The sequence below is a fragment of the Canis aureus genome, chromosome 24 (genome assembly GCF_053574225.1).
Source record: "Canis aureus isolate CA01 chromosome 24, VMU_Caureus_v.1.0, whole genome shotgun sequence".
Taxonomy (NCBI): domain Eukaryota; kingdom Metazoa; phylum Chordata; class Mammalia; order Carnivora; family Canidae; genus Canis; species Canis aureus.
Window position 1 is genome coordinate 36,643,623 of NC_135634.1, and position 23,629 is coordinate 36,667,251.

Below are 23,629 nucleotides of genomic sequence, written 5' to 3' on the forward strand. Positions count from 1 at the left end.
AGGCCTGATGGGGTGCTGCTGGTTTTTGAGGACGAGCAGGAGACCACCTGGATACTGGGGGGAATAGAGTTATAGGAAGAGAGCATGGATGAGAGGGCATCTCTGAGTATATTCCTTTTCCTATGTGTGCTTTTGTCCAGGGAATTCACAGACCTGGACTCAAGCAATGTGTGGGCCAAGGTGCAGGGTTATTGGCCATGCCAGGCTTCCTGGGCCTCCTGAGCAAGCTTGACCTGTTACTTCAAATGCAGGAAGCTTCCCAAACGCAGGAGAAGGGAGACCTGATTGCAGTAGGGTCTGGAAGGCTACCTAAAAGGAGAGAAACCCAGGAGTTGCCTCCATCAGGGGCAGAAGAGGTTGTCCATGAGGGGGCTTGGATCTTGAGCTAAACATGTGGAGTCCTGAGAGGAAGAGTTCGGAAGGAGATTGAAATTGGAGTCACCTGGGAATGTTTTAGGTTGGGTTTCCCCAAAAGCAAACTAAACTGTGAGCCAAAGACTTGAGTGCAAGTAATTCATTTAGAAGGTGATCCCAGGAGTGAAGAAAAGGAGGCAGGGCAGGGAAGAAAGCCAATAAAGGGTTTGCTGTTAGGCAAACTGGGACTCATTCCCACTGGGGAGCTCTGGGGAATAGTAGAAAACATGCCGGAGAGTTATCCCACCTGAAGGGTGAGAAAACTGAGTATGAATCTCCCAACACCTCTAACACTTCAGCATTGGCTAATACTACTTCTGGGTGCATTGATTCCCCAGCAGTCTGGCAAGTCTGGGAGGAGACTGCAAGTGCAGCGGGATGCTGTCAGCATGGACTGGGGCTCTAGTGCTTAGGGGATGGAGTCTGGGAATGGACTGCATCTGCTGTGGTTCACCCCTTGTACCACCCAGATTCACTCATGTTGCAGTTTACTATGTCCTCACTACTTCTTCCAAATGGTGACTGATCACAATTTCTTGGAGAAAAAAAAAGACCATTAGAAGTTTAGTGAGACAAACTGAAGTTTTTGTTGCTGTGGTTGGTACAGAGTCTGTCTTGATTTTCATTATATTGCCTTTCTACCACTAATTCTTACTTCTTCTGCTCAGCTAACATTTCTGCTCTTCTTGGCTTGCCTGGTAGGATAGACCAAGCTGTTACCCCTGAGAGGTTGGGCCCCTTCAGCCTTAATAAGAAGGAGTCAGTTCTGTTGGGCTCATGGATAGCCTTCTACCCTAGCACCATGGCTCTCTACACTGGGATGGTGAAGGACAGAGGCTAGTGATTTCAGATTCCTGTCCATTTGGTTGTTCAACGCATCCTTTGTGGTGGGCATTGAGAAAAATCTGTACACTTTGTCCCCATCTTCCAATCTTGATCTTTCTAGACCCTTGACCGTAACTAGCTTTAAACCATTCAACTGCTCAGGAATGTGCCCGACCCTTCTCCCACCACATCAGGTTGGTGATCAGTTGAAGAGGTTGAAACTTTCTCCACTGGGAGAACTTCCCTTCACCGTTGACTTTCAAGGCCACCTCTCTGCCGTGCTGTTGGGAGACTGTAGTCCATTTTTGGCTCATACCAGTATATGGAAATAATTTATCTATGAAAAAGAACCAGGGTTTTCCTTCTCTCTCAGCTGATAATGGGGAACTTACCTGCGACTGTGAGCTGGAGGAAGCACAGTGATGCAACAGAAGTGGGCGACAGCTGTTTGTGCCTCTTGGACTTGTTTGGTTTGCTTCCTAATGTGCCATTTCTATTAAATGATAGAACACTTCAGTATCCACACAACTTACAACTGGGTCTGAAAACACCTAGATCATGATGGACAGCTCTGGTATCATGGTTCGTTGATGGTCAGATGCTCAGTCCTGGCTAGAACCCAATACAACCCAATACAACTCAAAGTTGTTTTTTTTTTTTTTTTTTTGGCAGATAACACAGTCTTGCTTTAGAATCCTAAGGTTTTGTTCTGTGACTCTCCTGCTTAAGCTTGCCAGAGACTCCAAACTACATTGTTATCTACACTGGATACTGCTAACATCGTGGAATCAGTCAGATCTATGGTGTCAAATAAGAGACTCTCTCTTAAAGGTAGATGATCAAGGTCCAGTGATATCTTCTTTACTTCGGAGGAAATATCCTGCTATGTCCTGGACCAGTGGACCTTTAAAAAATTTATTGATGTGGCAGGCGTTGCAGGCTTTGCAGGACTTAACTCCCACCTGTAGTGCACGTGGCTTAGTATGGCTTCTGACTACTTGCCACTTCCTGCTCACCAGACCTGTTATGATAATGGGCCAATCTGATGCTCTGTGGCATGCTCAGAAGATCAAGGTCCCTTTAAACCACATAGGGACAGAGAATAGAAAAGTTTAATTGATCTAGGGCAAGACCATAAAACTACGTTATGCATTTCAAGTGAATGCTAATTTGTCCTGATCCTCCTTTTATTTTTAAATATTATTTATTTACTTATTAGAGATACAGAGAGAGAGACACACACAGAGAGAAGCAGGCTCCATGCTGGGAGCCTGACGTGGGACTTGATCCTGGGTCTCCAGGATCACACCTTGGGCTGAAGGCAGGCGCCAAACCGCTAAGCCACCCAGGGCTGCCCTGTCCTGATCCTCCTTAAAGTACATTTAAAATAATGCTTTCACTGGCTTGAGACCCACATACTAAGTGTCAGAGGCCATATGGATCTGTTCCACTAAAGATACCTGGCAAAAAGAGTTGCTACCACTCAGTTCAATTCATAGTAGTCCATTGTCATGATCCATGACCACTGATTTTGCTGATGAATTAAATGGGAGATATGATAGGACCACTGTCTTATACCCTAGAAGTCTTTAAAGGTGACACTAGTCTCTATCATTCCATCTATTGCTTAAGTTTTACTCTCTTGGTCTAATGGTATGTATGTGTGTGTCTCTTTGAATGTGTGATATATTTGAGTGTGTGTGTGGATATGTGTGTATGTGGCAAAAGAAGACTTTCACTTAGGCTTTCCTACTGTAATGACTCTACTACATAGGTTAGGGAAGCAGGGTGAGAGTTCTGCTAACTGTGAGGTGTAGCCATCTGGATTATGCACTCAGGAACCTGGGAAATGATCACAGCGTGAAGCTGCAAACCTCTGGACCTACTGTGAAATGGACATCATCCAGGAGTCCATTCACTACATGGCATCTCTATGCTCGCACTCCATGTCCCTTGGTATCAATATCAATATGCTCAGACCCTGTCTCCAAAAGCCTTTGAGTTTTCTGGGCATTATTTCTTCCCCAGTATACAGTTACCTGGTAAATGTCCAAAATGTTTTTTTAGGGAAAGGATAGAATTATTGCTACTGCATATATTTCCTGTGGCATTTTCACAGTCTTTTGTCAAGGGGATCTGGCCTAGTTTTCCACTGATGGTCTCTGAGTCCAAGGACTAGCCCAGGTCTGGAAACTGGTTAGGGGATTATAATTTCTTATTGTGGGGGCTGACATCAACCTTCTGCTCACCCCCCTTGATATTTTTGGTTATGTGAGTCAAGCAGTACCTTTGTTGGCAGAGAGCATCTACCTCACTTCTGGAAACATCATGGATTATTAGTCATTGCAACAGATCCCAATAGGTCAAGGCCTCCGTCTGGTTATCATTCCAGCCTTGTTGCCTATCACATAATTGCATTCACTTTGCTTTTGACTTAGCCTGGTTATTACAGAATCTTAGCTGCATTGACACTTGAGAGCCATGATAGCATCTCCCACTGTTTTTTCTGGCCTCAGACAATAGTTACCAATGAACTTCTGATAACAGTGCCCCAATATTTTATTGCTTTAGTGAAGGGAATGTCCTCTGGACTCTCCTGGGAAACAGAGTCAGTTAGCGTGTTCTCTGGTCTGACATAGTGCATTCATTCCAACAAGAGAACCTCTTTGAGCCTTCTGTTCTCTTCCTCAATACTCTGCCAAGGCAGTTCTGGCATTTCCACTTCATATACTATAGGCTATTATTGTTTCCAAGCTTCAAGGAGCCATGCCAACAGTGTGTCAGAACTGGCTTCAGATGTCCTTGCCAGAGCACTAAATCCTGAGTCATGGGAAAGTGCTCTCCTATCAGTGAACTGTCCACACCCAGCCTTACATTCTACTCACCCACTCCTGCACTCTCAAGTTCCATTCTGAGGCATAGTTTTCAAGTTCTTATGGGGCTCGCAGCTACTTTTTTTTTTTTTTTTTTTTTTGCTTAATAATCTACTTTATTCTGTAAGAAGTGACATAATTCCCTAGTCAGGTCATGTTGAGAGTTGGTTTTAGATATTGGTCTAGAAACAACAAGGGGAGGTGCAGGCTTCCTTTGAAGAGGATACGAATCATTTTATGAGCTATTAGCGTTGGTGAAGCTTTTGCATAGATCTAGACAAATGAAAGCCTGTCTATTTTGCATGGTAAGGGGGTATTTCCGCTGGTCTAGAGATTCAGAAAGTCTGGGATTTCAAGGTTCTCAAGGGTACCACCCCAAATATTCTCATGGTGGGTCTTAGGGCCCCATTCACTTTTTATTGGGGTTTTGCTGTTAGCATTGAAGACTTGCTGGGGCTGTGAATCCAACTACCTTTGTAACTCTGCCACTCTTACAATCAGATTTTGAACCTGATTTTCAGCTCAATCTGTCTTTCAGTCACAGGAAATGAGGATCCCTGGAGGCCTTCTGGCTTTTAAGTTGATTGTTGCTTGATCTGAGCCTATCATATTTTTCCTTCAGTGCTTTGGTTTAAATTAACAGCAGTTAGCCAACTCCACCATAATTATCATCACCCCCATGGTTTTTAAGTCTAGGTTAGTGCTTCTCAGACTATCTATTAGTTTAAGAAATAGTTTAAAAATCTTTTGTGGACTGATGAATTACTAGAAAAATTAAATAAAAAAGACACACATAGTGTAAGAATAATTTTTAAAATTATTAAGTCCAACAGACATAAAACATCTCTGCTACAAAAATTTCCATGTACTTTTTCTCAATTTCTGTACTTGTCAGAAGCTGGTGTCAAATAGTTCATGGGTTGGGATTGGCCCATGGACTGCACTTTGAGTAGCACTGTGCTAGAACTATTGTATAAGTCAGCGCCTTCCCTTCTGTATGTATTCTAGCTCAGTTCATCTCACCCACAGGTAAGAGTTTTAGCAATTGTGATGCTGGAGCATGCTAGGGTTATCACTTTTCCACTTATCACCAGCAATGAGGTCCTCATTATTATTTAGTTGGCATGTAGTTTTATTCCAGCACCTCATGCTGAAAGTCTGCTTCCTACCTCCATTTCAGCATTGCATGTCTTCAGTTGGACATTCAGAGGCATTACCTGAGCCAAAGGATGAGTGCATGCAGTTTATTTGGGAGTTGATCTTCAGAAGGACCTGGCATATGCCAGGGCGGAATGGCGACTAGAGATGGAGCCAGCCCGCATTGGTCATTGAGAAGCTGCAAGCAGAGTGTAGAAAAAATAAGGGTGTGATTTAAAAATGTGATAAAATTCAGGTCTGTCAGTGACCAAAAATTTTTGTGACAAGGGTAGAGGTCTCTTTACTCATGGTTTGTGTATGGAAGGGTCATGTGATTTATTACAGACTCAGACTGGGCAGAGTTATTTACCTGCTGAAGAATGAAGTGGAGCAGAGATGTATAGGCCTTTGTGAGTTAACTTAATCTAGTGATCATTTAACTTTTTCTAATAACGCTACAGAGGTGCTTCCAAGATCTGGGAGCAGCCAAGGGCAGGCTGTGAGGCTTCCACTCCTTCAAGCACAGTAGCTTTGCGTTTACTGTCTTCTGGATCCGACAACATTTTTCCTTCTAAAAGAGCCTTCTTGTGCTCAGTGCTTGAACACCACTGCTTTAATCAATCTGTGGAGTTTGATTTATCTACTTTTGGGTGAATCCATTTGGCAAGTCAGAAGGTCAGGTCATAGGGTGACTAATGCCCTGTTCTGGAGTCCCTGGCACTCAGGGAATGTCACTGGTCTCCTTGAGAGTAACAGTGTCATTTTAAACTTGGTTTCCTCCATCCTCTTTCCAAACCCATAGCAGGCAGGGATGCTCAGCACTAGCCATCACGCATCTCATCTCTGGAATGACATTAATTTACATCAGAAAACAACCCCACTGGGAATCCTGGGTGAAGGTATCAATCCATTTCCAAGTCAGAGAAATTTCAGAGGGCTCCTTCATTTGCCTCCACCCCAAACACCAGCCTCTATTCCCCTCTCCTTTCACGAGGAGGATTCATGAGGAGGATTCATGTGGACCTGGCCGACTCAGGCTTCTTTCTCATGGCTTCGGCTCCCCTAGCACCTTGGACAGGGACACACGAGGCTGTTTCTGAGACTATTTCTCTCAGGGGGACAATTTACTCTTTGCTCTGTGCATGTCAGCAGAGCTCTTAAATTTCGAGGACAGTTGGATGAAATTGGATGTAGCCAATTTGCATCTTCAAATCGATTTTGTACACAGGGGCATGTGCATTCACATCTCTGGGGACAAGGGGGGAATGATGTTTGACAGCTCATGGGCAATGAGATGACAGTTTGCTCTGCTTGCCTTTGAGCATGGGCCTATGTAATCTTATGCCTCAGTTTCCTTTTATGGAAATAGGGAGTGGACCGGGTGATCTCTGAGGTGTCTTTTAGCTCTAGTGCTCTATGTTTTTAAATTTGTGGGAAAAGATGAAGGTGTTAAGAAAACCAGTGGTCTAAGTTGCACCGTGCAGCACAATGGGGAAGAGTAAAACTGCTTTGCACAGTCTTGGCCTCAGACCAGGTTCACTGTTTAAATGTCATCATGATGAGCAGGTTGGGAGGTGTAAAAGGTAAGGGGCAGCCTTCTTGTGCCCAGGGTAACTTGCTGCAGGCTTGGTGTCATTGGGGTTGCTTGCTGTGAGTGACATGGCAGGTCATCGCATCCCTGTGAGCCTTAGTTGTCATAGAGTGAGGCTAAAAATAACCCCTCCCAGGGTGCTTGAGGAAAATAGCCCGGAGACTCCTGGGGTATCACAGGCACTCATCAGTTGGGGTTCCTGGACTGGTAGATTTGGGTAAAAGCCCACCACAGCTAGGTTCTTCTCACCTATTCATCTTTATCTCCTATTGCTCCCACAGCTCAAGGACTTTTTCTGCAATTGTCCCCCCCACCAACCCTGTCTCTTGCATCATTAATTTTTACCTCTGTACTCTCTGCTAGTGTTCCCATCAGAATACAAACACGCTATAATAATATCTTCAGTCTTAAAAAAAAAAAAAACTCCCTTGACCGCCACATACCTCTTCAGCTACTCTTTAATTTCTCCACCTGCTTTGACAGCAAAATTTGCTGATAACTTGCTGCTTCCACTTCCTCACCTCTGATTCTCCCGTGAGCCCATTCCAATCAAACCTTCATTTCTACCACCTTTCTGAAATAGCTCCTGCCAAGGTGGCCTACTGTTAAATTCTGTGGTCCATGCAGAGTCCTCATGATGGCCTGTTAGCAGAACGCCTCATAGTTAATCACAGTGTTTCTTAAAACACTTTCCTTCCTTGGTTCACACTCACTCTTAGTTAACAGTCATCGTTGCTGGTTTTTCCTCTCCTTCCTGACCTCCCACTCCTACAATCTACATGCTCACTGCCCAGTTCTTCCACGTGCCTGTTCTCTAGTTGCTTCTCAGATTTATATCCCAGGCCCAGCCCTGACCTCTCTGCCCTGATCACAGGCCCATCTAGCCAGTTTGCTCAATAGTGCCGCTTGGTTGTGTAACATGCACCTAAACTTAACATATCCAAAGCTGAACACATCTTAGAAACTGACAACTTGGACTTGCCCATTTTAGTAATGGGTAAATTAATTTTTCCACATGTTCAGACCAAACACCTTAGAATCAGTCCTCTTTGACTTCTCTCTTCCTCTCTCTATGTCTGACCTATCACCAGAATGTGCAACCCAGTCTTCGAAATAATCCTGCCTCCGGTCCCTTCTCCTGACCTCCACTACAACTTTCCTGCAGCAAAGTCATCATGATCTCTTACCTAACTAGTGTGATAGTCCATTAATTCATCTCCTTGTTTCTACCCTTCCTCCTTACAGCTGAGAAAGATAGTCATGGTTCTGAGTGATAATTTAAAAACATGTCACAATTCAGTGCAAAACAATCCTGTACAGTCCCATCTTTCTCAGAATAAGCTCTACATGATCTGGACCTTGTCTCCCTCTCTGACCTCATCATTGCCCTTGGCTCATTATTCCAGCTGCATTACATTCTGATGTGCTGAACAGAGTCCCACCTAGAGCCTTTGTACCTGCTACTCCCTCTGTTTGGAATGCTCTTTTCCCCAGACTGTCATGTTACTCACCCCCTTATTTCATTCAGGTCTTTACACAAATGGCACCTCCACAGAGAGCCTTCCATGCACATCCTATCTAAAATACACCTTTGTCATTCTCTCCCAATTCTTTTTATTTTAAAAATTTAACAACCTTATCGAGGTGTAATTGGCACACAATAAATCATGCATATTTAAAGTACACCATTTTGGTAAGTTTTGACATATGTAGTCATCAGTGAAACCATCAGCACAATCAAGATGACTTATCCTTCCATTACTCCCAAATGCCTACTTGTGCTGCTTTGTAATCTCTTCCTGCTTCTCCCCCGCATATAAGCAATTACTGGTCTGGTTTCTGTCACTAAGGATTAGTATGCATTTTCTAGAATTTAATATAAATGGAACAATATAATATATATTCTTTTTTTTTGTCTGGCATTTCTCACTCAGCATAATTATTTTGAGATTCATCATGTTTTAGCGAGTATCAATAGTTTATTCCTTTTTATTATTGAGTAGTATTCCATTGTGTACTGATACATTCACCAATTGCTGCATGGGGTATTTCTAGCTTTCAGCTTTTAAAGATATTGTGAACATTCGTGAACAAAGCTTTGGGTGAACATATATGGTTTCCTTTCTCTTGAGTAAAATACCTTGGAGAGTAATGACTGGGTTAAAAGATAGGTATATGTTTAATTTTCAAGCAACTGTCAAACTTCTTTCTGAAGAGGCTAGATACCATTGTACAGATCAACGAGGCATGTATGTGAATTTTAGTTTTCCCCTATCCTTGCCATCACTTTTAGCAGCTCTAAAAGATATGTACTATTATTTCATTGCAGTTATAATTTGGTTATCCCTAATTACTAATTATGTGTAGCATATTTTTTCACGTGCTTACTTGCCACCAATATATCTTATTTGGTGAAGTGTCTGTTCAAAACTTTTATCCATTGTATTATTATTATGTTGCATAATAAACTATTACAAACTTAGTGGCTTAAAACAGTACATACTTATTATCTCATGCTTTCTGGGGATAAGGAGTCTGGGCACAGTTTAACTGAGTCCTCCTTTCAGGGTCTCCCCAGGCTGTAAACGTGGCATCCATCTGGCTGATTTCTCATCTGGTGGCTTGACTAAGGAAGAGTCCTGGTTTATCAAGTTGTTGGCAGGGCCCATTTCCTTGCAGCTGTATGACCAGGGCCCTGAATTATTACTAGCTATCTCATCTGGAATCTACTCTTAGCTCTAGAGGCTGCCTGCAGGTCCTTGCCATGTGGCTCTCCCCATTCTGCCAAAGTGGAGTCTTATGTAACATAAAGTAATCATGGGAGTAATATCCCATCACCTTTGCCATAATCTATTGGTGAAAAGCAAGTCATGGGTTCTACTTGCACTCAGGGAAAGGTGCTTATACAACGATACAACTTATTAGGGATCACCCTAGGGTGTGCTCTTAGATTTATTATTTTATTTGGTTGTCTATCTTTCATTATTGAATTCAAGAGTTCTTTATGCTTTCTGGATGTAACTTTTTTTAAGGTCTCACATATTTATTACTGAACTAACCTACTGGTGTAGAAGCATAGTAACAGAGAAAACTCATTTCTCCAATAAAACATGTCTACTGTTCAGGTAGTAGTGATGTTTACAGAGTGATAGGATGTGAGCACAAGACCTTCATGCTTCATGAATATGTGTGCCATCTCATGTGTGATCCTTTTAGACCTAGCTTGGTTCTTCTCCAATGCCTTCTCTTGGAGTTGTACCTGATTTTATTACCAGTTTTCATCTGAATCCACTGGGGAATGGGATGATTCTGCTTTTGTTTCGTGGCCAAGAATCTCTTGATCCTGAAAGTCTTGTGAGAAGACAAGGTCAATGGCACACACCATGATGGCAGAGAAAAAGAGAGAACTAGATGCGTGTTTTTAAATTAAATATATAGTTTTCTCCTAGTCTGTGACATATCATTTCATTCTCTTACTAATGTCTTTCAAAGGTCAGAAATGTTGAATGTTGATGAAGTCCAATTTTTCAGTTTGTTCCTTTATGGATGATGCTTTTGGCATTGGAGCTAAGAAATCTTTCTCTAACTTGAGGTCACAAGGGTTTTCTTCTATGTTTTCTTCCAGAAGTTTTATAGTTTTAGGTTTTATATTTAGGTGCACGATTCATTTTGAGTTAATTTTTGTGTGTCATGTCAAAATGTGGATTGGAGTTTATTTTTTGCATCTGGACATGCAATTGTTGGGATACTGGTCTATAGTTTTATTGTAATATTTTTGTCTGGTTTTGGTATCGGGGTAATGCTGATCTCAGAGAATAAGTTGGGGAGTATTCTTCATCTTCAATTTTGTATAGAATTAATATTATTTTTTCCTTAAAATTTTGGTAGTATTTATCAGTGAAACCATCTGGGTCTGGAGATTTCTTTTTGGGAAGAAATGTCTATAATAGATGTAATATAATAAGGTTTTTCAAGTCATTGAAGTCTCAACTGAAGATTGGTAGTTTGTGTTTTTCAAGAAATATGTCCATTTCATTTAAGTGTTTTTCAAGAAATATGTCCATTTCATTTAAGTTATTGTTAGTTTATGGGCATAAAGTTTTCAATAATATTCTATTATTATTCTTTCATTATGTGCAGACTCTGTAGTGACGTTTCCTCTGTCATTTCTAATATTGGTGATTTTTGTCTTCTTTTTTTCCCTGAAAAACCTAAAAACTCATCAATTTTATTGATCTTAAGAAACATTTTTTGGTTTCATTGATTTTTCTATATGGCTTTCCTGTTATCTATTTTATTGATTTTTGCCCTGATATTAATTTTTTCTTTTTTCTACTTATTTTGAGTTTAGTTTGCTCTTCTTTTTCTAGTTCATTAAGGTGTAAACTGAGGTTTTGAGAACTTTATTCTTTCCATAAAAGGGGCTTGCTGATCTAAATTTCCCCAAAGTAGTATTTTAGTACCATCCTGCAGATTTGTTGTGTTTCTGTCATTTTTGCTCAGTTCAAAATACTTTCTATTTTTCATTTGGATTTATGTTTTTGATTTGTGGGTTGTTTAAAAGTGTGTTAGTAAATATTGAGAGACTTTCCAGAGAACTTTCTGTTATTTATTTTTGGCTTAATTCCATTGTGGTCAGAGAATTTACATTGTATGACAGATTCTTTTCAATTTTTAAGTCTTTAAATTTATGGGCCAGAATATGGTCTATCTTAGGAAATGTTTTTGTATGTCTCAAAGGCATCATTTTGCCTTTGTTTTTTAAAAATATGTTTGCTTCTACAGAATTTTAGGTAGACAAGTTTTTCTTTCATTAACGTAAAGATGTTTCATTGCTTTCTGGCTTGCATTGCTACTGATGAGATATCTGTAGTCATAGTATCCTTATTACTCTGTATACAACACATCTTTTTCTCTATCTGCTTTTAAGATTTTTAAAAAAGATTTTATTTATTTATTCATGAGAGACAGAGAGAGAGAAGCAGAGACACAGGCAGAGGGAGAAGCAGGCTCCAGGCAGGGAGCCTGATGCGGGCCTCGATCCCGGGACTCCTGGATCATGCCCTGGGCCAAAGTCAGATGCCAAACTGCTAAGCCACGCAGGGATCCCCTGATTTTAAGATTTTTTTTTAAAGATTTTTTATTTATCATTGGTTTGATTTGATTAGGATGTGACATGTGTAGTTTTCTTCATGTTTCTTGAACTTGGCTTTTTATTGAGATTCTTGAACCTAAGGTTTATAGTTTTTATCAAATTTGAAAAAAAATTAGCAAATATTCAACAATTTTTCTGTCTTCCTTTACTCCCTCTCCTACTTTGACTCTAATTACACATACAGGAGGTCAGTTGAAATTGTTTCACAGCCTACTAATGCTGTGTTTATTTTTAAAAAAATCTCTTTTCTCTCTGACTTTCATTTTGAATAGTTTCTATTGGTATGTTTTCAAAGCATACTAATGTTTTCTTCCACAATGTTTAGTCTGCTACTAATCCTATACCATTCAATTTTAGATGTTGTAATTTTCATTTCTATAAGTCCAACTTTTTGTATTTGTTATGTCTTACTTAGCTTTGTGAATTACAGTTGCAAAAACTACTTAATATCTTTGTCTACTAATTCTAATGTTTGTGTCATTTTTGAGTGGTTTCAACTGATTACTCTTTTTCATCATGGATTGTATTTTCCTGTTTCTTTGTATTCCTGGTTATTTTTGATTGGATGCCAGCCATTGTGAATTTACCTCATTAGGTGCTGGATATTTTTATTTTCATATAAATATTCTTGAACTTTGGTCTGTGATGAAATAGCCTGTGATGAAACTGGACATAGTTTGACCTTTTGGGTCTCATGCTTAAGATTTACTAGGTGGGACCAAGGCAATGTTCAGTCTGTTATTGCTTCCCTTCTTGAGGCAAAGTGCTAGAATTTTGAAGTTTTAGAGTATGGCTGGTGGGAGCAAGCACTGTTCCTGCCCCTGTGTGAACACTGGGTATTCTTTCCTTTAAGCCTTTTGGACGGTTCTTTCCCTGGCCTTGGCTATTCTACATACACACATGTGCTGATCAGTACTCAGCTGTTCTCAATGGGACCCTTCTCCTGATCTTCAGGGTTATCTCTGTGTACATTTCTCTCCTTTTCTATTCTTCCCTGGGAACTCCGAATTCCTTGGTCTCTCTGGACTCTCAACTCTGTCTTCTCACTAGGAGAATCTGCTGGGCTCCATCTTGGCTCCTCTTCCTTGTGTCTTGATCTAGAAATTCAAAGTGGAACTACATAGGGTGTACTTTGTCTTTTATGAATCACTGTCCATTGTTGCCTGATGTACAGCATCTTAAAAGTCATTGCATTATATATTTTTGTCAATATTTTGAATGTTTTAAGCAAGCAGATAATTGTCTTTCTTACTTGATTAGAAACCTTAATCCTCCTTTATTTTTCCCATAATTTTATTACCACCTAACATTATACATTTATTTGTTTTTTTCTTTCTTACTAGAATGGAAGCTCCATGAGAGCAGGGATCTTTTTGTTCACTACCAAGTCCTCTTTAGCAAGAATAGTGCTTGTTATATAATAGATGCTCAATAAATATTTATTAATGAATGAAAGGATGAGTAATGAATGAATGCATCCTAACTCTTAGCCACTATTCCAGCACATAGATCTCCTCATGCCCTCTATCCCTGCCAGAAACCTGCCTCTGTGCTTCTGCTTATGCTGTTTCCTGCCTGATAAACTCTTCTTTCTCCTCTCTGAAATGTTTACACATTTTTCAAGCTCCACTTCCCATATGTCCTCCTCCATAAATTCTTCTCTGATTGTTCTGGCTGTCCCAGATTTCTTCCTTTTCCAGGACCTTTCAGCACTTAGAGTCAGAACTACATAAATTACAATTCCAGTGCACCCTACTAACGCAACATGAGCTCTTTGAGGACCTTCCCTCATGTATCCCTCTGAACCTAGCACAGTACTGGCCTCACAAAATACATGCTGGTAATGGTGGGATCTCTGCTCTTTGCATACCTTATAGGTGGAGAGGTTCTCTTGTTTTCTCACAGTTTCAGTTTTTTTCCACAATAGTGCCTGATATGTTTCATGGGTTGGTAAGATTTTTTTTAAGATTTTTTTTTAAAGATTTTATTTATTTGTTCATGAGACACACACACACACACACACACACACACACACAGAGAGAGAGAGAGAGAGAGAGAGGCAGAGACACAGGCAGAGGGCGAAGCAAGCTCCACGCAGGGAGCCCCATGTGGGACTCAGTCCCGGGACTCCAGGATCACATCCTGGGCCGAAGGCAGGTGCCAAACTGCTGAGCCACCCAAGGCCCCCCCCCCATCCTTTTAAAAGTTTCTAGAAGCCAGGGTTGAAGCAGAGAATTTAGAGGACATTTGAATTTGAGCACAGGGTTTGGAAATGGGCTCTGAAAGAAAAGGAGGGGTAGTTGGTGTGAGAGACTAGTATTTGGTAAGTATTCATTTATTCTCTCCAGTCACTTTGTCTATTATCTCTTTTAACTGACTCCATAGAACCATAGCCTCACTAAGTTGATATCAAAGCTAATATGTTGAAACAATGTTGCTTGTTAATAAAAATCAATAACAGAGAGTGATTGGATTTATGGCAAAACATGCTGCTATGGACTGAAATGTACCTCTTCTCCTACCAGTCATATGTTGAAATCCTTACCTTCAATGTATTTAAAGATAGTCTTTGAAAGGTAATTCAGGTTAGATGAGGTCATGAGAGTAAGACCTTCATGATGTGTTTAGTGGTCTTATAAGAAGAGACATTGGTGTTCTTTCTGGCTCTGGAGGCCTCTTGACACTGGAGGTCATCTGCAAGTCAGGGAGAGAGTTCTTGCCAGACACTGACCTTGCTGGCACACTGATCTCTGACTTTCAGTCTTTAGAGCTGTGAGAAAATAAATTTCTGTTGTTTAAGCACCCAGTCTATGGTATTTTGTTATGGCAGCCCAAGCTGACCAAGACACATGTCAATTAGCATGTCATGACTCTGGTGGATTGGTAAGAGGAAGTCCCAAGTCAGGGGAGGTATGTTTTTATGTCTCTTGTTTGGCCTTGATGAAGAATCATGCAGTGTTGATATTCCTAGTATATCCTTGAAAGTCACTCAATTGTTCCACTTCCTTTCCTGACAGGACTGTCAAAGGCCATCTGCAGTATGGTTCTTCCCAGCTCCCTTACCCTTTTACCAAGGTCACCCTAAATGGGGCTGTAAACATAGGTTAGATGCCCCGAGGCAGCTTAGAGGAGAAAGTGCTTTCCCTCTGTTAAATCAAGGGCACAGAGGTTTGTGTCCTTGAAATATGAGATTAGTTCTGAAGATGAACTCTAGGAATCTTTGGCTTCACCTACCAATGGACAACAGAGTCCTTGGAAGGTAACTCAATCCACCGTTAGCTCCAGTCTGCATAAATCATTTCCCAAATGCCATGAAATTTGCTACTGGGACATCTCTCTCCTGTTGTGGTTTGTTTCCAGTTTGTGGGATTACCCTCCTCTTAGCTGTCATAAAACACAAACACACGATGCCTTCTCTAGCTCACTCTCAGTTGAGGGATGGTCTCACTACTATCCCTCCACTCTTCTAGCAAGATCTCTGATTCCTCTCTTCCTGGTAATAGCCTATGAGTATTGTCCTTTGTTTACTTTCCCAGTTAATGCTTCCAGGGTGATCTCAACCTGAGAGAACCCCCCTCATTTTTGACTGGGATGATCTTGCCTGCCAAACAGGAGGTCTGTTGGCTCATAGAAAGAAGATACCTTGGAAAGTACCCAGCCAATCTGAAAAACCAATGCCAGAATTTTTTACACCTGGTACACATCCTGGGGTGACCTCCACAATGACTATAGTTCCCTTCTGGGAATGTGGCCATTTGGAGCCCCAAAGACAATAGCTTGGAGGTTTTTTCCTATTTTGAATTTTTTTAAAATAAATATTCTATTTGAAAAGAACCTGGATTTTACAAATTCACCTGCTCATGTTTATGGTTTTTATCTCTCCAGCCATCAGAGAAAACATTACTTTGGCAGAAGTAAAAGTGGACTGGCCACTCTTATCTCTGTCAAACTCAAGGGAACTGCTGTCAGATCACCTGGCTCACATGACAGGGCTATTTTTCTTCTAGAGTTGATCTTGTTCCCTGGCAAACTGGATGTGATTTGTCTTAACATTCAGATTCCCCTGCCAGGGCATTCATGGCATGTTTGGACACATGGTCTTGTAAAAATGATATTTTGAACTTTATTTATATATATACTTCTCTTGGACTGGTTGTTTTGGGGGTCTTGAGAACCCAGATTGGCAGCAACTCTTCTTGGGCTCCACCAGGGGCCACTAGGGGATGGATTGATTACTTCTTTGTGTGACAAATCTTTAGAGACAGTTGTACCAATTAAAAGTGAAAGTTCCCAACAAACTCATTTCTGAATAGAACCCGTGGTATCAAATGGTAGCTTGTGGAATATATTTGGGAGCTATTTTAGCAGCACCCCTTTCTTTATTCTGCATCCTCTAGCATTATTGACTCTGTTGAAGTCAGTCCACCTTGGGTTAATAACACCCAAAGTATGGATAATCTGGATCAGGTGGAAAGAGAATAAGCCCCTCTTGTTCAAACCTGGACACGACTGTTCCAGAACTCACCAGGTCTATATTTTTGTTCTGGGAAATTTAGGGAGCTAAAAATGATTGAATAGTTAGAAGAGCTTTCAAATGTTTCAATGCAACATATTTTATCTATAAGACCTTGAGGTCAAAGTCTCACTTACTAGCCGAGTGTAAAAAACTTAAAATTTGGTTTAGTTGTCATGTGTTCCAGCAAAAAGTTGGCCTTACTGGTGCCTTGTTGGACAAGGATTAGTTAATGGTCAAAAACAAAACAAAGCAAAACTTCAAACACACACACACACACACACACACACACACACACACACACACCCAAGTAGCTGGATTGGTGAAGACTTGTGCAAACAAAAAAGTCAGAAGTGTCTAACTGGGGCCTTTTCAAATTTAAAGTCTGTTATAAATTTTACTTTGCTTGGAAAACACTTAGTTGTAATAAAACTCTGTGAGATGACCTGAATGTGGCTGATAGATCTGATAATAAAAACATATTTCAGGACAATTACCTGAGGCAAAGCCTGGGGATTAAGAAGATGAGTTCTTAGATTCCAGTTGAGCTTATGGTGGCTTACTTTTCCAGCTCTAAAAGCCCCAATGTTTTCAGACTCCTTACACTGTGTAAAACCAGCAGAACAGCACACCAGAGGAAGATCATTTGTGCCTAGAGCCATTAATGAACTCACTGAGTAGAGGGTCCCCAGTCCTAGTAACTTGCTTACCTTTGTCAACTCTGTGAACATCAGTTGATAAGCTGGACAAAGATGATAGTTTATCCCATCTTTAAAAAGAGACATCTGTCTCCCAAATGTAGACTTATTAATCTGAGGACATTCTATGGAAAATGTTTGCTTGATGAACTAACTGAAGCCTAGGGTTTTCAGAAGAATGTTTTATGTGAGAAGCAGACAGGAATTTAAATAAGACTTTTCAGCTGCAGACCATGTTTTTAACCAATTACCATTTGGTGTCGAAGTCCACCAGGAACAATATTAGATCATGTGTGGTGTTTGTGGACTCTTTCCTAGCTTTCACATTGATGATGAGCCAACATATGACCTCATCAAAGACCCACAGTTATTGATACTCATACAGGCTTGGTGATACAATTTTATAATAGCAGTCAGAATCAGTAGATGGGTCAGTAAAGTCAGGGAAATGTTCTGAACCCCATCATTTCAATTTGTTTCTTAATAGATATCACCTTCTGGCTAAAAGGACACAAACACCCCTACTATGGTAAAAGCAAAGGCATACATTGTTTTATATTTAGATTGTAATTTTCACTGCCTTGAGCTAGGAGTGGCCTGAACAGACAAGGGGGGCTAATGCCTAGTGCCTGAAGGAAACCTCCAGAGCAATGATCACAGAAGCAATGCTACCAAATTTGGTAGATATTTCAAAATACCCACTTTAATTGCTTTACAAACAAAAATTGTGCATGGTTAGGAGTGTGGAATTTGGCTCCAACTGCCTGAGTCCAAATCTAGGCTTTGCCACTTATTAGTTGTGTGACCCTGGGTCTAATCTTCATCTGTGAACAGGGCCTACCTCTTTAGTGAACTTAGATAACTTAATACATGTAGATTTCTTTCTTTTTTTATAAATTTATTTTTTATTGGTGTTCAATTTGCCAACATATAGAATAACACCCAGCGCTCATCCCGTCAAGTGCCCACCTCAGTGCCTGTCACCCAGTCACCCCCACCTCCCGCCCACCTCCCCTTCCACCACCCCTAGTTCGTTTCCCAGAGTTAGCAGTCTTTCATGTTCTGTCTCCCTTTCTGATATTTCCCACTCATTTTTTCTCCTTTCCCCTTTATTCCCTTTCACTATTTTTTATATTCCCCAAATGAATGAGACTATATAATGTTTGTCCTTCTTCGATTGACTTACTTCACTCAGCATAATACCCTCCAGTTCCATCCACGTTGAAGCAAATGGTGGGTATTTGTCATTTCTAATGGCTGAGGAATATTCCATTGTATACATAGACCACAGCTTCTTTATCCATTCATCTTTCGATGGACACTGAGGCTCCTTCCACGGTTTGGCTATTGTGGACATTGCTGCTATAAACATCGGGGTGCGGGTGTCCCAGCGTTTCATTGCATCTGAATCTTTGGGGTAAATTCCCAGCAGTGCAATTGCTGGGTCATAGGGCAGATCTATTTTTAACTCTTTGAGGAACCTGCACACAGTTTTCCAGAGTGGCTGCACCAGTTCACATTCCCACCAACAGTGCAGGAGGGCTCCCCTTTCTCCACATCCTCTCCAACATTTGTGGTTTCCTGCCTTATTAATTTTTCCCATTCTCACTGGTGTGAGGTGGGATCTCATTGTGGTTTTGATTTGTATTTCCCTGATGGTCAGTGATGCGGAGCATTTCCTCATGTGCTTGTTGGCCACGTTCATGTCTTTTGCCCATTTCATGATTGGATTGTTTGTTTCTTTGCTGTTGAGTTTAATAAGTTCTTTATAGATCTTGGAAATTAGCCCTTTATCTGATAGGTCATTTGCAAATATCTTCTCCCATTCTGTAAGTTGTCTTTGAGTTTTGCTGATGGTATCTTTTGCTGTGCAAAAGCTTCTTATCTTGATGAAGTCCCAATAGTTCATTTTTCCTTTTGTTTCTCTTACCTTCATGGATGAATCTTGCAAGAAGTTACTGTGACCAAGTTCAAAAAGGGTGTTGCCTGTGTTCTCCTTTAGGATTTTGATGGAATCTTGTCTCACATTAAAATCTTTCATCCATTTTGAGTTTATCTTTGTGTATGGTGAAAGAGAATGGTCTAGTTTCATTCTTCTGCATGTGGATGTCCAATTTTCCCAGCACCATTTATTGAAGAGACTGTCTTATTTCCAGTGGATTACACGTAGATTTCTGAGAGTAGCTGGGCATATGTAATGGATTGTTATGAAAGCTCATAAATTTTGCTTTTTTCCATACCCACTTAAAAAAAGTCCAGGCTAAAATTCTTATGGCCATTCTCCATGGGGTGGCCTTGCTCACCCATCTATCTGTGCATTGCGATTGAGTCAGGACTCTACTAAAAAAAATTATAGTAGAAGCAATGCCTGTTTGTTGGTCTCTCCAGTAGGAGGGCTTCTCCTCAGCCATTCTCTTTGAGGGGCTTCTCAGCTCAGCTCCCACAAGGAGATACCACCCTTGGCTCTGCTGCTCGTGAAGTTTGCATTGGATTTGAAATGGCAGCCCAGAGTAGCTGTACCACAGGTGCTTTTCAGAATGAGCAGCCTAAGCTCATCATCTCTCAATGCTGACTTTGAAAAACTCTGTTAAGAGGAACAACGTATAACAAGATTGTTCAAGTGACAACCTGAAGTCTTAAGTCTCAATACTTAAAGTCTATCCCAGGTAAAGTCATACCACTAGAGTTAAGCACCAAGACCCCATTATTCTGTCCTTCCTGTGTCCCCTCCTTCAAATCCTCCTGCCTCCACTGGATGGGTCTTTGGTGGGATGCTCCCAGTCCATATGGAGAGTGGTTGAAAATAAATCTCGGTGGTGTTTACCACAAAGGTGTTATTTATTGCATCATGTCAGGCAGGATTCCTTAAGAGGTGTCCATGGAGACATTTTTCTCTGGTCTCAGCACCAAGTACAATTCTATTTCTGGTCACCTGGTGTCTCTCTTAGAAACCCTGTGAATTATATGAATGGTCAGACTTCCCTTTCCACATTAGCTTCTATAATGTTTGGGGCCATTAGTGTGGCTACATCCTAAATCTTTGTCATCTTCACATTTCCAGCCTCCTTTCTGGCTTCTGCTCTATCCCTACCTTAATTCCTTTTCCTTTTTGCTGTCAGCTTCAACCTTTCCTTTGTTACCCTAAGGTTCCCCAAACTTCCTTAAACATAAGCTTCCTTAAAACTTATGTACAGTAAGGTGAGGATATACATGAGTAAATAAGCAACTCCAGGAAGTTGGTGTAGTTGTCCTGCTACAGAAATCAGGAAACTGAGGCTCTGAAGGATAAGTCAACTTTCCCAGTATCATAAAGTAAGTAAGCAGAAGGCCAAGGTCAAACTTCACTGCCCTCTTCAGTGAAATATATTCAGAAAGAGGTATACTGGGGATTAGAGGAGCTGCTGGCACAAGCAGCTGGGGGTGAGGGGGTGAAGTTGATGAGAACTGAAAGCTACACTCTGTTTCATATTCAGGAAGGACATATTTATGGAATGTGTTTGTCATCAGAGTATAAGGAATCTGTAGAGGCAATCCCAATTGCGTTGTAACCTTGATTAACTAAGACTGGTTAGCTTGGGTAGTTGAATTGTCAAGTTAACTGAGAGTCAACTCAATAGACTGCACTTTTCTACCCTGACTATTGAAAGTTTTCTTGTAGTCTCTGACTATTCTCTGCTTCAGTTACTATAATGTAGTGTACATATTTGGACCATTATTGTAATTCCAGACTGCATTCAATGCCTAATGCAATGCCCAGAACATAGTAAGCCCTCATTATGTCTCATTTCATTGAATGTTAGGAGTTTTCTTGGGCCTTGGGGTCAAACTTGTGTTTATCACGTCTCTCTGAGTGAGATAGTAGATGGTCCATAAGACTGTGGGGCAGGATATTGACCCCACTGCAAGGACACATGTGTTCCTCAACCCAACCCACTGGCTGTCTAGTTCACTGACCTGAACTGAAGGGGAATCCTCAAAATAGGAGTCAGACACAAGTCTGTTTTGCTGTGATTTGCTTGTGTCACTTAAAATAGAAGCTCAATGATTTTGTTTTAGTTACTTGAGCATTCACATTGGCAGGAGTCTGGCTAATCAAGATTTTGTTTGTCTGTATGACTTTCTCATTATCCATAACCATTTATTGAGTCCCTTCTCTGCCTAGAAAAATGTTCTGGGCTTTGAGAATACAAAGATGTATGAAGACCAAGAAAGTTGGACTTTATGGTGATGAACAGACCAAGCTGGCTGTGGCTATGTTGCCTGTTGAAGGCCATATGAACGCTCTCCTGTGACATATCAGAAAGGGTACAGCCTTTGTCTTTGGATCCACCACCAACTTTTTGTTGGACTTGTGAATAGTTCCTTAATCTAATAGAACCTCAGTTTCTTCATTTGCAAAGTAGGAACATCAGCTTCCATTCAGTTTGTTAGAAAGACCAGACACAAGGTACATACATGAAGCCCAGGCACATAATAGATACTTAACAAGTAGTAGCGAGCAATATTGTGCCTCTGAGTATTCTCTGCTCAGAAAAACAAGAAAAACTTCCTATCAGAATGTTTTGAGAATGGGTGTTTTAATTTCTGTGAAGTCCCCATGGATGGCAGGTCAAAGGGCCAAGGCCACTGTAACTACAGCCTGTGGATGCACATGTCTGTAAATAGCCCCAACCCACGTAAATACTCCATTGAGTGTAACTGCCTGCATCACAGTGAAGATATGCATGCGCTGCTGTCAAGGGTCAGCCAGCAGCCTGCGTCCACCTCGCACATTCATCAAGCTGCACAGCCGCCAACAGAAAGAACATTGTGCGCAGGGCTTGTTCCACATGCTTTACACTGAGAGAGAGCAAATCAATAGGAGAAAATGTGGATTTGTTCTGCAGAGAGGAGTGGCGGGGGCTGTAGGGAGTGGTAAGGATGTGAAAAAGTGAGGTGGAGACATGATGCTTAGGGACAGGAAGGGATACCAAGAGGAAGGAAGGCAGGACAGATACAGAGTGCATCCCCACTCTGGTAGTTTACAACCTTTAAGTCCAGAAGGCTCTTTGCATTTCACAGATCTAAAGCTGGGGTGAAGAGTGGAAGTCTGCTTGCACTGGCCCTGGGAGCAGTCTCACCAGTAACAGCCTCATCCCTTCATTCTCTTTCACGCCTCTCTCTCTCTTCTTTCCTTTTTGGTTCGATTTTTCCAGCTTCCTTTCTGCTTCTAGGACCTCCTTCCTGCTCTCCTTTTCCAAAGCCCAGGGGTGGTGCACAGGTATCTCTTTCACTAACTGAACATTTCCACCGCCCCCATCCCCTAACCAAACTGTTAACCCACGCTACTCAGTGGGATGCACCTCAGCCTGTTATTAACTTCAGTTCAGCTGCCAACCCAGCCATGTGCAGGCTTATTCTGCAGGCAGGGGTGGACGTACGTGTCCATGGAAATGATGGCACCGGGACTGAGTGCCTGAGTCCAAGTGGCCCTGAGCTGCCTGGGTGACATGAAGGGTAGGAGGCCCAAGGAGATGGTGCAGGGAGGGGGACGTGGGATGTGACTGGAGTAAGATAATCCCCCAGCCTCCCCACAAGGCCTGGCAAGTGCTGGGGAAGCAGCTGAACCCTCATGGTGCAGAAGAAATGCTGTGCCAAGGTGAGCAGACAGGGAGGAAGCATGGTGACAAGGAAGGAGCCCTGATGGGGATTCTGGGGATCCCAGTGTCCTCTCAGGTCACTTATCTGCTTTGAGCCTCAGTTTCCTCCACTTTAGGATGGGAGCAAGCAATGACCTCTGCTGCACTACTCACAAAGCTCTAGTGAGGTTCAAGTGAGGTAAAGGACAGGAAGCACGGTGTGCTAGTCAGCCAAGGCTAAGTTAACAAAGTATCACAGACTAAGTGGTTTAAACAACAGAACTTATTTTCTCACAGTTCTGGAGGCTAGAAGTCTAATACCAGAGTGTGGGCAGGGTTGGCTTCCTCTGAGGCCTCTTTCCTTGGCTTGCAGATGACTGTCTTCTCTCTGTGTCCTCATATGCTCTGTGTGTGTCTGTGCCCTAATCTCTAATTCTTACAAAGTCACCAGTCAGGTTGGATTAAGGCCCACCCTACCAACCTCTTTTTAACTTAATTACTTCTTTAAAACCCTGTTTCCAAATATAGTCACATTCCGAGGTACAGGAGGTTATGACTCCAACATCTGAATTTTGGAGGGACACAATTTGGTCCCTAACACACAGCTATTTCTATTGTGGTCAGTCACCCTGGGGCTAGGGTCTGCCTAGCAGGGGGGACCATGTTCACCCATGGCAGATGGAAGGATGGAGAATGGGTTCCAGAGGTTCTGTGCAGTTTGATCCAGGCTCCTGGGGATGTCAGGGGGAGCCCAGTGGTCAGGGAAGTCTATCTTCCTGTCACAACTCCATGTAACAGCGTGTCT

The 23,629-nt window shown here is 41.6% G+C and overlaps 1 pseudogene; it reads right to left on the minus strand.

Moving 5' to 3' along the window:
- Positions 1-23,629, minus strand: part of LOC144296401 (putative elongation factor 1-alpha-like 3) — a 98,554-nt pseudogene that overhangs the window by 59,870 nt on the left and 15,055 nt on the right.